Source organism: Gopherus evgoodei, chromosome 7, assembly GCF_007399415.2.
Source record: "Gopherus evgoodei ecotype Sinaloan lineage chromosome 7, rGopEvg1_v1.p, whole genome shotgun sequence".
Taxonomy (NCBI): Eukaryota; Metazoa; Chordata; order Testudines; family Testudinidae; genus Gopherus; species Gopherus evgoodei.
This window is the reverse complement of record NC_044328.1, coordinates 24321078-24337976: the sequence shown is the minus strand read 5'-3', so window position 1 is coordinate 24337976 and position 16899 is coordinate 24321078. Positions and strand designations below refer to the sequence as shown.

The 16899-nt window shown below is 42.6% G+C and overlaps 1 protein-coding gene across 2 annotated transcripts in view; it reads right to left on the bottom strand.

Moving 5' to 3' along the window:
• Positions 1-3723, bottom strand: part of PTPRE (protein tyrosine phosphatase receptor type E) — a 244273-nt gene extending 240550 nt beyond the window's left edge. For both annotated transcript variants that reach the window (XM_030570079.1, XM_030570083.1), the window contains exon 1: positions 3666-3723. The gene's annotated coding sequence lies outside the window, so the exon portion shown is untranslated. The remainder of the gene's footprint in view (positions 1-3665) is intronic.
• Between the last annotated feature and the right edge of the window lie 13176 nt (positions 3724-16899).

Genomic DNA, 16899 nt, shown 5'->3' with positions numbered 1-16899 from the left:
TATCCAGATATGTGACAAAAATTACCATCCCATACCAGTTTAGCTGTCCACTCTCGTCTAGTATCTTGTCTATTAAAGTCCACAGAACCGGATAAAGTGTAAGAAACCCCATACTGGAAATTATTAGACGTGGTCAAAAATATTAGGTTTGGGGGGAAAAAGAAGATATTTATACACACAGAGAACATGAAAAGGTGGAAGTAGCCATACCAGCTGTATTCAGGAGACATTGTGGACTGCTGAAACTGAAATTTTGGAGATGAACAGCACTGTGTCAGTGTAACAGGCTGGCAGTCTTTGCCTGAAAACTCCATCCTGCTAGCAGCGGATGACCCTCCTGGAAAACGTGTGTTTTGCTGACTCTCTGTTGCAGGAAGCTCGGTTTACTCCAGCCACTTATAAGGAGTGGAAGTGGCTCTCTTGAGAAAAAAGCAGTTGGGCTGAGCAGTTTTTAAAGAGGAACACTGGGAGCAGCAATGTCTGCGAAATGGCTTGAGTTGCATTTTGGTAGTTTCATTTGGCATAAAATGAAAACTCATGAAGGGGTTAAGTTTTGACCCACTACAAGTTGTGTGACCAAAGTATGATGCAGGTTTGGGAAGCCACCTGCTTACAAGAAGTTGTTATGTTTTAAGCCTTGGAAGATTTCTTGAGCTCTGGATAAGCACAAGAAAAATCCAACTAAGGCAAATAAACATGAAAACAAAGCAAGATTGGGAACATATGAAAGAGAAAGAGGAAATATGATTTTTTTAAAACCACGCTACTCCATCCAAGAAAAAACAGAAATTCATATGCAGCAATTTTTACCACACACAGTGGGCTCAATACACTGTTTAAAGACTGCATGTAACCCATGTGAGAAATCCTTTTCAGCAAAACCCTCATAAAAGCACAAAATAAACTAAAAATCCTCTTGTCCTGTCTTTTCAAAGCAGAGACTTAGAAATGATCCCAAATAAAAGCCTCAGACCTAGTCAACTCTAAACTTTGGGGAAACTTGAAAACTGTATGTCAGTTTTGAAGCTCAGGCCTGTCACTACTGAAAAATACACATCAAAAGCTGTGGATTACCATAAACCTATCTAACAGGAGTGTTGTGAGCTTAATCAATGAATGTTTATTAAATGTTCTGAGATTCTTGAATGAAAGTTCCTATGTTGTTCATTCCCTGTGTACCTTAGAAACTTAGGCCTTGGCTACACCGGCACTTTACAGCGCTGTAACTTTCTCACTCAGGGGTGTGAAAAAAACACCCCCGAGTGCAGCAAGATACAGCACTGTAAAGCGCCAGTGTAAACAGTGCCCCAGCGCTAGCAGCGCGGCTCCCAGCGCTGCAAGCTAATCCTCACGAGGAGGTGGAGTACGTGCAGCGCTGGAAGACCTCTCTTCCAGTGCTGGCGCTGTGACCACACTCACACTTCAAAGCGCTGCCGCGGCAGCGCTCCCGCAGCAACGCTTTGAAGTTTCGAGTGTGGCCAAGCCCTCAGCTTGGATAACAGTCCCCAAAATTGTATATCTGGGGCAGAGCTGGTGCTAGGCGTAAGCAGACTAAGCAATTGGTCCTGTGATTGATGCGTGTCCTGAAGATGAACAAAGACTGTTGATTCAACCAGGCTTTTTCTGAGGCGTGTCCTGAAGATGAACAAAGACTGTTGATTCAACCAGGCTTTTTCTGAGGGAGAGGCATCAAGGCTGGCCTTTGGGGCAGGCCCAAGGCACCATGGTCAAGGGGCACCATGCAGCAGCACAGAGGTGCACACTGCTGTCTGGCAGGTGAGCGCCACACACTTGTAGAGCCGATGCATGGGGAAGGGGAGGGGAAGCAGATTTCTCCTCCCCTGCCCTCAATGTTCCTCACCACCCCTATAGGGGGCTCTGATGGGGGAGCAAAGAGCAACACGAAGCGCTCCATGTATCCAAGTCACTTTCCAAACCTGGGCTGTGCTGTGAGGCAAGCATCAGGAACTGCTGCTCTGCTACCCTCCCCTTATGCAGCCCGGGGTGCCAAAACACAAGGGTGCCATTTTCCCTAAAGTTGGCCCTGCAAGGCATTGCAGAAGTTCAGGAAGCTCTTGATTTTCAACAGTTAGTACTTCTGTGGTATTTACTTCATTACAGATTTCAGTAACATACACACACACACACACCATTCTACAGTGAATCATCTCTTTGCCCATCACTCCCACACCTTGAGTGTCTCAATTGCAGTAGCAAGTGCACTATTGTTCACCTGTGGAGAACAACATTGCAAAACAACCATTGTAAAAATAACAAACAACAAAATAATCTTATTTCATGAAGAGCTAAGACAAGAAATACGGTCAGAATGTACCTTACTGAGCAGTAATTTTATGATAGATTTTAGTGTTGTGGAGAGCCAGATACATAAGCCTTAGGGCAGAAGTGGCTGCATAAAAGATGCTCCTGATAAATATAAATCAAATCTATATTTTAAAACAGGGAGAGTTATTTACTCTCATTCAGTTAAAACGGAAAGCATGGTTGGTAAATGCTTATCAAACACCAATATTGAGTGCAGAAGGGAGCATAACCTGGATTTTATAAGTGACAACACATTTGGTTCTTATTTAAATGCCTGAAAGGCAAACAAATCATGCTAACCCTCATATTAGGAGACACACACCCCCAAATACTACACAGCACTCCCCAAAAACATACATCTATTATGTATTATCTTCACAAAAGCCAGACTGCTGCAAGAACAGGTAGCAGTATTGCACCACAAAGCTGCCTTCCATACATCACACCTATACTATTAAGCTAATGCCTGTGAAGTGCTTTTAAAGCACAGCATCCCATTAGGTGTTACCTAAAATATTCACTATTTTACCTCAGAGCCAGCATCCAGGCTCTAAAAACTTAAGGTGAAACCCTGGTTTAACTGAAGTTCAAGGGAGTTTTGCCTCGGATGTAAGCAGAGCCAGGATTTCACCCATAGGGTTTTAAACCTCCTTGGCTGGAGCAGAAACTTAAAAGGGGAAATGAAATGTATTCTTAAGGTACAATTGTTTGTCAGATGATGGCCCTTTTTCAGCTCTGGCCTCAGAACTGCAGATGAGCAGTAATGACAATTTCCAATGGAAACAGCCGAGGCAGGGCGCTCGCTGGAGCGCTCTGGGCGCAGGGGAACACGGGGATTTCGGCGGAGCCTGCCGAATGCTGAAGCAGGGCAAACACCCGGCCGATTCCCTTGTTTCGGACAGGTCAAGCTGGCATCAGAGTTTCTCAAGGTTACTGCCAGGTAAGCGTCTCACTTCAGCTCACTGCCAGCACGTGCCTCTCACCTGCACCGGTCTCACTGGCTCCTCACGGCACTGTTTGCCAGGGAACATACAACCCCCCGCCGCACCCTGCGGGCAGCTGCGCCGAGCAAGCAGCCAGGGCAGCGCCAGCTCACCCCGCTCTAGCACAGGGACCGTCTGCACAGAGCTGGTGCTGCAGCCCCCCGCCAGTGGCCTGGGCTGCCCTGGGCGGCGGGTTCGGTCCCTGTGCCCTGCCCGGGCTCCTGCGCATGTGGCTCCGGCTGGAGAAATGCACCGCCAGGGCTGGCTTTGCCGAGGGTTGCTGCAGCAGCAGCCCCATGTGCAGCTGGACGGGTGCGCCTCGCCCGGCCCCACTGCCTGGTACCCAGCTCCTCTTACCTCAGGGCGACTGCCCGGCTCGGCCCCGCCGCCGCCCGCAAGCAGAGGCAGCGGGCGCACGGCCGCCCCGGTCGGTGCAGCAGGCGGGGGACGCCCTGGCATTCACCCTGCCTGCCGGAGCAGCAAATCTCCGCCGCCTCCGCCGTGCGCTCCGGAGCTGCGGCGTCAGCCGGGGAGCCGCCTGCTGCTCGCCCGAGGGATCGCAGCGCCGGGGAATCCAGCCCTGCCGCTCCGGGAGAGGCTGCGCTGGGGCCAGCGCCCGCGGGGGCTGGAGCGGGCAGGGGGAAGGGAACAGCAGGGTGGCCTTGCTAATAAGGAAGAAAAGTGCGGGGGGCAGAGATTGGAGCGGAGGACAGCGCCGCTGACAGGGGAGAGGGGGAATTAAGAGCTGGCAGGTGAGAGAGACTTGGGGTTGGGGACGAGCAGCTGGAAATAAGTGAATTACACAATCAGAATGAAGGAAACAAAGGGCCGGATTTTAAAGCTGGCCTTCCCACTTGTGGGCAGAGTTTTGAACGGTTTGCAGTAACGGTAGCATTTAGACACCTGGCTGCACCCACAGTCCAAATAGCTACACTATTATCCGCATATTGACTGGGAACGTTTCACTTCAGGTCGAAATGCAGAGAGAAAATTTCTGGTACTTTAAATGACTGCTTCATGGAGCAGCTGGTATGGGAACCCACAAGGGGAGAGGCAACTCTAGAGTTAATCCTGAGCTGAGCGCAGGAGCTGCTCCAAGAGGTAACTATAACAGGACCACCTGGAAATATTGACCATGATACAACAGCATTCAACATCCCTGCAGTGGGAAGAACAGCTCAACAGCCCAACACCGTGGCATGTCATTTCAAAAAGGGGAACTATGCAAGAATGAGGAGGGTCAGTAAAACAAAAGTTAAAAGGTACAGTGACTAAAGTGAAAGCCCAGCAAGTACCTGGGCACTTTTTAAAGAGACTGTAATAGAGGCCCAACTTCAACGTATATCCCAAATTAAGAAACACAGTAAAAGAACTAAAAAAGAGCTACTGTGGCTTAACAACCATGTAGAAGAAGCAGTGAGAGATAAAAAGACTTCCTTTAAAAAGTGAAAGTCAAATCCTAGTGAGACAAATAGAAAGGAGCATAAACGCTGCCAAATTAAGTGCAAGAGTGTAATAAGAAAAGCCAAAGTGGAGTTTGAAGAACGGCTAGACAAAAACTCCAAAGGTAATAAAATGTTTTTTAAGTACATAAGAAGTAGGAAGCCTGCTAAACAACCAGTGGGGCCCCTTGGTGATCGAGATACCAAAGGAGCACTTAAAGACGATTAAGTCATTGAGGAGAAACTAAATGGATTCTTTGCTTCAGTCTTCACGGCTGAGGATATTAGGGAGATTCCCAAACCTGAGCCGGCTTTTGTAGGTGACAAATCTGAGGAAGTCACAGGTTAAAGTGTCACTAGAGGAGGTTTTGGAATTAATTGATAAACTCAACATTAACAAGTCACCGGGACCAGATGGCATTCACCCAAGAGTTCTGAAAGAACTCAAATGTGAAGTTTCAGAACTATTAATTAAGGTTTGTAACCTGTCCTTTAAATTGGCTTCTGTACCCAATGACTGAAAGTTAGCTAATGTAACACCAACATTTAAAAAGGGCTCTAGAGGTGATCCCGGCAATTACAGACCAGTAAGTCTAATGTCGGTACCGGACAAATTATTTGAAACAATAGTTAAGAATAAAATTGTCAGACACATAGAAAAACACAAACAGTTGAGCAATAGTCAACATGGTTTCTGTAAAGGGAAATCATGTCTTACTAATCTATTAGAGTTCTTTGAAGGGGTCAACAAACATGTGGACAAGGGGGATCCAGTGGACATAGTGTACTTAGATTTCCAGAAAGCCTTTGACAGGGTCCCTCACCAAAGCCTCTTACGTAAATTAAGCTGTCATGGGATAAAAAGGAAGATCTTTCATGGATTGAGAACTGGTTAAAAGACAGGGAACAAAGGGTAGGAATTAATGGTAAATTCTCAGAATGGAGAGAGGTAACTAGTGGTGTTCTCCAAGCGTCAGTCCTTGGACCAATCCTATTCAACTTTTTCATAAATGATCTGGAGAAAAGAGTAAACAGTGAGATGGCAAAGTTTGCAGACGATACTAAACTGCTCAAGATAGTTAAGACCAAAGCAGACTGTGAAGAACTTCAAAAAGATCTCATAAAACTAAGTGATTGGGCAACAAAATGGCAAATGAAATTTAATGTGGATAATTGTAAAGTAATGCACATTGGAAAAAATAACCCCAACTATACATACAATATGATGGGGGCTAATTTAGCTTCAACGAGTCAGGAAAAAGATCTTGGAGTCATCGTGGATAGTTCTCTGAAGATGTCCACGCAGTGTGCAGAGGCGGTCAAAAAAGCAAACATGATAATAGGAATCATTAAAAAGGGGATACAGAATAAGACTGAAAATATATTATTGCCCTTATATAAATCGATGGTACACCCACATCTCGAATACTGTGTACAGATGTGGTCTCCTCATTTCAAAAAAGATATACTGGCACTAGAAAAGGTTCAGAAAAGGGAACTAAAATGATTAGCGGTTTGGAGAGGGTCCCATATGAGGAGAGATTAAAGAGGCTAGGACTCTTCAGCTTGGAAAAGAGGAGACTAAGGGGGAATATGATAGAGGTATATAAAATCATGAGTGATGTGGAGAAGGTGGATAAGGAAAAGTAGGATAAAGAAAGGGGCCACCAAATGAAATTAATGGGCAGCAGGTTTAAAACAAAGAAAAGGAAATTCTTCACACCATGCAGAGTCAACCTGTGGAACTCCTTACCTGAGGCGGTTGTGATGGCTAGGACTATAACAGCATTTAAAAGAGAACTGGATAAATTCATGCTGGTTAAATCTATAAATGGCTATTAGCCAGGACGGATAAGGAATGGTGTCCCTAGCCTCTGTTTGTCAGAGGATGGAGATGGATGGCAGGAGAGAGATCACTTGATCATTGCCTGTTAGGTTCACTTCCTCTGGTGCACCTGGCATTGGCCACTGTTGGTAGACAGGATACCGGGCTAGATGGACCTTTGGTCTGACCCAGTATGGCCGTTCTTATGTTCTTATTAAGCAGTTAGAATCAGGTTTAAAAAATTGTGTTCTAAGTATTGCCTCCTAAACTACCTTTGATTTGATGTATGGATATACCCTTAGACCTGCCTACATTGCCCAGCCAGGAAGGTTTACACCTGACCCTACAATCAGTTACAATAGGGTTGCCACTTCTGAGTTAAAAAAATAAAAACAGACATTCAGAACTGGGGTTAGCCCATAACACTGGACAATGGGCAGTGTGCAGGAGCCCCATTACACATCTCTCCAGAACAACAGTCCTGCAAAGACCTGGACAGGTGGCAACCCTTGCACATATGTACTCTGTAGCTTACAATCAAACCCTGAAACATGGGCAGGTTTAGTTTATGACAAGGTGACAAGGGGTTGGGAGGGAACATTCTTCACTTGAGGGGGAGGAACACACATTTCTCTGGCAAGTTGATTTTTTTTCTGGCTTTGAAACTGTTCAGGTGTGTGGGTTCTTAAAATAAGTCCTGGGCAGAGAAGGCAGGTAAGCTGACCAAAGATTCATTTATTATAACACAGCTTCAAATGTAGGTGCCCAATTATGTTTCTAGTCACCTATAATTTTAGGCAGCTAGATAACTGAATCACTTAATTCACATAACTTCCCTTTTGGTGTTATCTGCTCCCACTCTTGTGCTTGACTATATACGCTTTACAAGTACAGAATGTATCTTGGAACTACTGAGATATATATGCAATTAAACAAATCATGTGAGCAATATTTCTAACCCCAGTATATTGCTTGCTGAGACCCTCCAGATGTACAGTTGATTTGGGGAAAAACAGCAGTGAGGCAGCCCTGAGAAGCTGAACACTGATATCACGATGATTTAAAGTGTCTACAAGGAAAAGCTGGAAAAAGAGTGATGAGGGACAGTAAGCTACTGTCTGGTACAGCCAATTTCTTCATCTGCTGAACTGGTACGGTTGTCCAAAAAAGATTAGGAATCAGTGGTATAGAGAATATGATGGAAGCTTCCAGACAGACTTTTGAACTCTTGCAAGAGAAGTTCTAAAGAGCTTATATACCATTGAGGAGGAGGAGAAAGAAGAAATCTAGAGTCAGCAATCAGAAAACCTAGAGAGAACTACTAAATTAACTACTAAAGTATAGTAACATTCACAGTTTCTAGTCTGACATCCTACCAGTGAAAGAAATCTTAGCTCTAGGGTATAGGACTGTGAAAGAAATTTAGTTCTCCAGATAGCACTAATTTTCTTAATCATAAAGTAAAGGCTGAAGAGATAAAACTAAAAAACTGAATTACTGATGCCACATCTGACAATATAAATTGAGAAGACTCCTTTTTATACTATGTGAGAAGATGTTTATAAATGTATTGTACATGCATACATAAATGCATTCAAAACCAAATTAGCAAAAAGCTATCAATATGATATTGTCCAATAAACTCAGAAAACTGAAAGGATGAAATGCTGTAGTAAAAATAAGATAAGCACCAATAGATGATCATATGATTAACCCAGTTCAGCACCAACATGCAGCAGTTCTTTGTCCATCTCACAGTCCACTGGACATCTGTTTTTTCCTTTCTGTCCATCACAAATCAAATGGATTCCCAGAATGTCACCAAAGTGCTGACCTATCATCTTCCAATTTGCTTGAGGAACTACAAGACCACCGACAGATTTCTGTCAGGAACTGATATCTATGTTTCTTGTTTCTCACTGTGGAAATAACATGAAAGAAGTAGTGGTGGAAACTTTCCCATACATAATTGCAGCCTCTGCTTAATCTTTTTTATGAAAAATACTCTTGATTAGCTTTAAAATTATAGAGAAACCCATAATAAGTAATAAAACACAATGTTAAAGTACAGCACAGAAACAATTCAGCATGATAATTTATCCTTTCACATCTTAACAGCTAAAGTAAGATAGAATCCTATTTTTAACTATTTTACACTGCCTGTTAGAACAAAAGAAAGCAATGCATGATTATAGCTTTGAGAAGAAAGGATTTTAAATAGGAGTGTTCATTGTCTCAATAGTGGACTTTAATAAGAATATTTATATAGCACCTTTCACTCAGAGAAAGCTCTCAAAGTACTTTACAAAGTTTACATACTTTTTCTGTTTTACTTAGAAATTAATATAATGTGTGATTTATGAAGTGGCACAAGGTTTGGGGCACTTTACAGACATATTAGAAAACAAGGTGCAAACCTTGTGACAAATTTACAAAATCAAACATAGCACAATAAACAACAAAAAACGCACATGATTTATTTAATTGTACATGTATCTCAGTAGTTCCAAGATACCTGCCATATTTTTAAGGAGTATATAGTCAAACACAAGAGTGGGAGCAGATAACACCACATGGAAGTAATGTGAAATAAGTGATTTAGCTATATAGCTGGATGACAAATGGGTGCCTAAAATTATAGGTGACTAGAAACATAATTAGGCATCCTACATATGAAGATGTGTTGAGTCATGTAATAAATGAATCTTTGGTCAGCTCATCCGCCCTCTCTCTCCGGGGCTTATTCTAACACCCCAAAACCCCTGAACAACTTCAAAGCCATAACAAAATTAACTTGCCAGAGAAATGCGTGTCCTTCTCCCCTCAAGTGAAGAACTCTCCCTCCCTAGCTCTTATCACCTTGTCATAAACTAAACCTGACAATGTTTCAGGGCTAGCAAGATTCAATCCCTGGGCCAGTGCCAGCTTTCCTATACCTAAAAATGCTGTAATTTTAATTTTTAAATGATATTTTAGGGTAGAGAAAAGATACCTTAGGGCATTTTTAGAGGTTTTTATGGCTTTCTTTAATATCTGTATAGTTGCATGCTGGTAACCAAGGCTTTCAAAGCTAAGGGATATGAAAAAAGTCCCAATATATTTTAAAAGTCAAAGGTATTCCCAAAATAGTGTTTCTAGTGAACTTATGTGGCATATACACAATGCATGATGGTGTGGTTGTGCTGTAAAGGTTTTAACAGCATTCTTATGGGATCACTTACATAAATCATTTGATACCATGCCATTAAAATCTTTGTAATCACACTAATGACATACATATACTACACCATGTGTTCTCTAAATCCAAAACCCATATAAACATACACACATATATGTACACATGCTGTACATTCTCTTCCTTCAGATCCCTCCTTAAACAGTCGCTTCACCTGCCTCTAAAATGCAGCCATTTCAGAGCTATTCCTGCTAAACTTTGCAGGTATTACAACATCTTTAACAATGGCTGATGATTAGGATCTCTGCTTAGGTCTCAATCTGCTTAGCTTGTGCCATGACTAGAACTAAGGCTATGATTTTGGCATGGAAATTTTTAGTAAATTTAATGGCAGAAGTTCAGGTAAAAACAATAAGTCATAGAAAGATCACCAAATAATATAGTTTTTGCTACATCAATATACACGAGTATAGTAAGGGTGCTGAAAGGTGAAGCAGGTAGGGAGAGGGGTCAGTGTGCCAGGTCGTAATGCTACTCAGTGTGGGGGCCTAATTAAATGTGTTTTTACAGCCATTTCCAAGATTTCTCAGAATTTATTCAAATTCACAATTTCTATGATCACCATAATCTCCATGACAAAATCATAGTCCTTAGTAGAACATATCTTGAGATCAAATATTGTTGCAATACAACTTGGGAGAATATCAGTTCCCGTCACAGGCTCTTTGAATGAGTTAACAGCAATATGTCTTCTGACTACCAATGAGCCAGGTCATTCTGTTATTCTTTTTTAAAAATCTACCCATTTCAAAGTCTTATTAATAATGAGCATAATGTAATTCCCTTTTAGAAGTATGGTGATACGTTAGACATTCAATTCCTTGTGACAGGCATATGATAGATGTGCTTCTTCTTGTCCCCATATTTTCAGTTCTCATAACTGTTCAAAGGTAGAAAGCATGAGACTTTTAGAAATGGCCACCCGGGGGGGGGGGGCAGCAATTTGCCCCAGGCCCTGGGCCCCGCAGGGGCCCCGCGAGCTCTGACCCAGCGGCGGTCTGGGTCTTCGGCAGCAGGGAGCCCTTCAGTGCTGCCGAAGACACGGAACAACTGAAGGGCCCCCTGCTGCTGAAATGCCACCTAAGACCTGGACCGCCGCCGGGTGAGTACAAGTGCCGCAGCTCCCCTGCTTCGCCCCAGCCCCCCTGAATCCTCTGGGCAGCCCTGTTTTAGACTATGGAGCTAGTTTCATATCCTGTCTTATTCTGACAGATTTCACATGAGAACTAATAGCAAAAAATGTTGTTTCTCACCATGTAACCAATAAATCTTTTGAAACACTCAATGTCACTGCTGCCTCCTGTGTCAACTGGTTATTGGAGTAAACAAGCATCAATTTTCCTTTTTATCACAGTAGATAGCTTTTCCCCTTCCCTCCCTTGAATTACCTAGTGGTGCAAATAATGGGGCAAACTCATTCCTGATATAACTCCATTAGATTCAGTGGATCAGAAATGAATTTAGCCCTGATAACTCCCTGCTGGAGAGGTGAATCGTCTAGCTACTGCCAGTGACTTTATTGTGCTCACCACTTTTAAGTATGTGTTTCAGTGTATTCCAATAATTACAATGGCCGGTAATAGAAAAATGTAATGTATTAAAATAATCCAGAGATGTCAGCTCTCATTTTTAAGACAGGAACTGAACAGAGTTGATTTAAGAAGCATATACATTGGAATTTATATTTTCAACTATATCAATTTCATCCTCAAGCATTCTCTAGTAGCTTCAAAATTTGAAAGTTTTTTGAAAGTTTAAATGTATGCCTTCTAAAGAAATGATCCTCAGTGTGTGGCTCCTTGAGATGCTGCATATAGCTCTCATGGAGTCCACATCTCATGCACAGGTCTGGTCTCAGGCAGACCAAGTGAAGATCACAAGGATGATCCTCATGTCTCACACATAGGAGACAACCCAGGCAGCCTTGAGCAAACAAGCCAAAGAAAAAAGAAAAAGAAATGAGAAACCTTGTTTTCCTCTCAGCAGTCAGGATGGGATTGGAAAATGGAATAAAATGGTGTTGTAGTGTAGTGTGTTGGCTTGAGGTTGCACTGTGATGATTTATTGGCATCAATATGATGAATTACCTCACTATGATGCAAGATCACAAAGCTAATATTTTAATGGTAGGTCAGGATTAGGGTTGTCAACTTGCTAATCACACAAAACCAAACACATCCACCCCACCCCTTCTCCGAGGCCCTGCCCCTACTCACTCCAATCCCCCCTCTTTCCATTGCTCGCTCTCCCCCACCCTCACTCACTTTCACCAGGCTAGGTCAAGGGGCTGGGTTGTGGGAGGGGGGGTGAGGGCTCTGGCTGAGGGTGCGGACTCTGATGAGGGGCCGGGTACTCAGGGATGGGGCACAGTGTTAGGGGAGAGCAGGGTTCAGGCTCTGGGAGGGAGTTTGGGTGCAGGAGAGGACTCCAGACTGGGGCAGGGGTTGAGGTGCAGGAGAGGGTTCGGAGTGTGTGGTCCCAGCAGTGCTTACCGCGGTTCCTGGGAAGCAGCTGCCAGGTCCCTGCAGTGCAGCCCCTAGGTGCATGGGTGCCCACGGAGGCTCCACACACTGCCCTCGCGCCCACAAGCGCTGGCCCTGTAGCTCCCATTCATTGCAGTTCCCAGCCAACGGGAGCACTGGAGCCTGTACTTGGGGCAGGGGCAGTGCACAGCGCCTCCCTGGCCACCCATGAGTCTAGGGGCTGCAAGGCCATGGTGACCGCTTCCGGGAGCTATACAGAGCTAGGGCAGGCAGGGGGCCTGCCTTAGCCCCAAGGCACCTGCTGCACCACTGACCAGAGCTGCAAGGGTCCCTTTTTGACCAGGTGTTCCGGTCAAAAAATGGATGCCTGGCAACCCTAGTCAGGATGTCACCACATTGTGACTGTGTGTGACTCCAATCACTGACAGAGTGGCTCTATTGCCCTTTAAGGTCAAGGGTCAGTATACTAGACCCCTTCAGAATCCTTAGAGAGGAGATCAGTGTTGGAAAGCTAACTGAAAGAGGTTGGTATTAATGAGAAAGAGGACTCTTCGTACATGTAAGAAAGGATGCTGTTCAAAATTCAAAAGATAAACAAGTAATAAAGAGAATTCAGAAGATTTCATAAGTGACTGTCAAATCTGGGGCAGTGAGGGTCAAATCTGAGGCAATATCTTCTCAATTCCTTGCCACTAAGTATAGGAAGCTATTAAGACTCATCTGAAGTATTATATAGGTGTTCAAGTTGTACAGCTCTTTGTTATCTGTCGTTTGCATTCTACAATGTAAGATTCTGGAAGAACTTCTAATATCTCTGGATAACATCCTATTAGGACATTATCATAGAATCATAGAAGTTTAGGGTTGGAAGAGACCTCAGGAGGTCATCTAGTCCAATCCCTTTCTCAAAGCAGGACTAACACTAACTAAATCATCCCAGCCAAAGCTTTAAAAACCTCTAAGGATAGAGATACTACATAAGAACAGCCATACTGGGTCAGACCAAAGTCCACCCAGTGCAGTATTCTGTCTATCGACAGTGGCCAATTCCAGGTGCCCCAGAGGGAGTGAACCTAATAGGTAATGATCAAGTGAAATCTCTCCTGCCGTCCATCTCCACCCTCTGAGAAACAGAGGCTAGGGACACCATTCCTTACCTATCCTAGCTAATAACCATTAATGGGCTTAACCTCCATGAATTTGTCTAGTTCTCTTTTAAACTCTGTTATAGTCCTAGCCTTCACAACCTCCTCAGGCAAGGAGTTCCACAGGTTGACTCTGCACTGTGTGAAGAACTTCCTTTTATTTATTTTAAACTGCTGCCCATTAATTTCATTTGGTGGCCCTTAGTTCTTATATTATGGGAACAAGTAAATACCTTCCTAGGTAACCCATTCCAGTGCTTCACCACCCTCCTAATGAAATAGTGTTTCCTCATATCCAGCCTAGACCTCCCTCACTGCAACTTGAGACCATTACTTCTTGTTCTGTCATCTGCTGAGAACAGACTAGCTCCATCCTCTTTGGAACCCCCCTTCAGGTAACTGAAGGCTGCTATCAAATCCCCTCTCACTCTTCTCTTCTGCAGACTAAATAACTCCAGTTCCCACAGCCTCTCCTCATAAGTCATGTGCCCCAGCCCCATAATCATTTTAGATGCCCTTCACTGGACTCTCTCCAATTTGTCCACATCCCTTCTGTAGTGGGGGGACCAAAGCTGGACGCAGTACTCTGGGGGTTGCCTCACTGATGCCAAATAGAGGGGAATAATCACTTCCCTAGATCTGCTGACAATTCTCTTATTAATAAAGCTCAATATGCCATTGGCCTTCTTGGCAACAATGGCACACTGCTGACTCATACCTAGCTTCTCGTCCATTGTAATCCCCAGGTCCTTTTCTGCACAACTGCTGCTTAGCCAGTCAGTCCCCAGCCTGTAGCGGTGCATAGGATTCTTCCTTCCTAAGTGCAGAACTCTTATGCACTCAACCTCTGGACCTGAAGATTCTCTTATTGTCCTCCTCTGTAATCTAGAATTTAGTAGTGTTATTAACACCTTAAGAGTCCCTAAGGTCAAGCCATTTTATTTCAATCAATATGTACTAACACACACAGAACTCTTATAGGATTATAGTTTTATTGCAAGGTATATTTTGGATAAGGGCAGAGGATTCCTAATCATTTTCCAGTTTATTTTCCTCTATCCCTGTCCCTACCAACTTACTTTTCTTTGCAATTCTAATAAGCTCATAAAGTCTGTGATACTGAGTGAGCACATGCAGAAAACACAAAAATTCACCTCTCAAGGGACAGCAGGGACATGAGAACCAATGTCCTCTAGCTGTGAAAACCAAACACAGAGTTCTGAGTATCAGATCTCATTCTCCCACTGAAAATCTGCTACCACATTCAGAAAGTTGAAGCCAATTTGAAACTAGATTAGTCACTGAAATAGAGACACAGAAAGGAAGAAGTGATGCAGTTTGAACACCAAACAGAACTTTCAAATATTTGTTTTTTAAAAGCATCAGGAAAAATGAAAAAAGAGATAGGAGAAGGGAAGCATTGCATGAAATATAAGCCAGCATTTTGAGTGATTATTTTTTGTGAAGAAGGGAAACCAGTGTCTGAGCTAAACAATTGATAGAAATATGGAAACTCACACTGGGTTTTGACTGAAAAGATTCAAGGATGTTCTCTTGAAAGAAATTCATATAATATTTAAAATTATTTTTCCAATACTTGTTTGTTCTGTAAGAAAGATCAAAGCAATAGGAGGATAAAAATACCATAAATCCATTGCATATCAGCATAGGTATGAAGCTAATTGCATTGTCACTGTCACCATATACAACCAGAGGAATTTCATTGTGCCCATTTCAAATCCCTCTCATAATGTCATTCTAAAAATAAAAACCCTCTGAATAAATTATTTCAGTAAATTTGAAGGTTTTACTGATCTTAAAATTCTAATGTAATCTCCCAAATTGCTACAGAATTTACCAGCTTTTCTTTATCAGATTGCCCCCCCTGTTCTTAATATTTCTACTTTAGCTACGGAGAGTCACTTCCTATAAGTGTATGTGGTATATTTTAGAATGAATATGGTGCAATGTCAGTAATCCTGAGCCTTCAAGATTACAATTACATCCGGTGAGGTGCTGAGCCAACTCAGCTCCTACGGAAGTCAATGAGAGTTCAGGGTTCAAGGCAATGTCACAGCCTGAATGATTAAATCATATGTATCCACCCAGAATAGACAAGACTTTCAGGAAGTCTGGCATTTGAAAATGAAAGAGCACAGAGGCCTTGAACCTGATGTATAGTACCTTAACAAGAGCAAATAAAGAAACAGCAATATTCAGCTAAACAACCTACCAACCAGAATGCTGAATTCTGTCAAACCAGCATCAATAGAGAAATGTTTTGAAATAGTTTTTAACTATAATTGGCATTTTTGAAAGTGCTAGTGTCACAGCTAGTCAACACTAAAAACCCCCTCTTCTTCTGATTGATAAAATAATATTACAAAGGGCAGGAATTGTTCTACAGTCACATGACCTTGGGTTTATCCTCTCTTGAGTGTTCATGCTGCTGATAAACACAGATGATGTCATTTATCTGGAAGACAGCCGTTACCAGTATCATGATGCCTTGTGTGATATGGAGTGGAGTGGTAAATACGTCCTCTATACTCTGGGTGTGACACACAGTGTTTTTTATAAGGAGTAGAGGAAAATAAAATAGTAAATAGAGCAACAAATATACACGAAATATTCTCTCACATAAAATGGCTTTTGGATAAGCTAAAGAAAGCAGCCTAGAGTGTTCCTAACGCTTTCAGCATTAGTCCCATCTATAAGATGAACTGTCCTTTGGGTGGGATAATTACCCAAAACAAAACAAACTCCAAGGGTGAAATCCTGATTCTGTTGAAGTAAATTGTATTTTTGCTATTGACTTCATTGGGACCAGGATTTCAGCTCTAACACGGACACTAACCACAAACATTAGGTTTTAAACCAGAGAAATGGAACAAGAAAAGAAAGAACAGCTTCAGGGTGGCTACTCTTGGACCTGGGCTGCACCATGTTAATCTTGTTATTACTCGAAATTAGAAGGAAAGTAGCAGGAGCAGAGGGAAGAGTAAGGATAGAACACCTTTATTCCTTGGAGTGCTTTGGGGCATGAGGTATTTCAGGTTTTCCTGCGACAACCAGTAATAGGCTCAGAAATTTTATTTGCAAGTAAAAATGTTGTTTCATATGTTGCCTATTTTACAGTAGATGTGGTTGTGCCCCTATTTGTGAATGAAAACTAATGTATTTAGTATCACATATTAGAAAATTAATGTATCTAAGACCTTCTCTCCCCCCACCACACACACACATCCATAGTGAAAAAGTCTTACAGGACATAATGGAGGAAACAAATAGGGTTCTTTAGTTGGAATTCTATTGATATTAATTTTAAAATGTATAGAATTTAAGAGCTATAAATCTCTGCTGTAGAATTCTATAGATTGTTTTAAAATTTAATAGAGAGATTGTTATTCTTTATTAATTTCTGTAGGACTTTTCCATAAGGGACCTTTTTAACTCCAGAT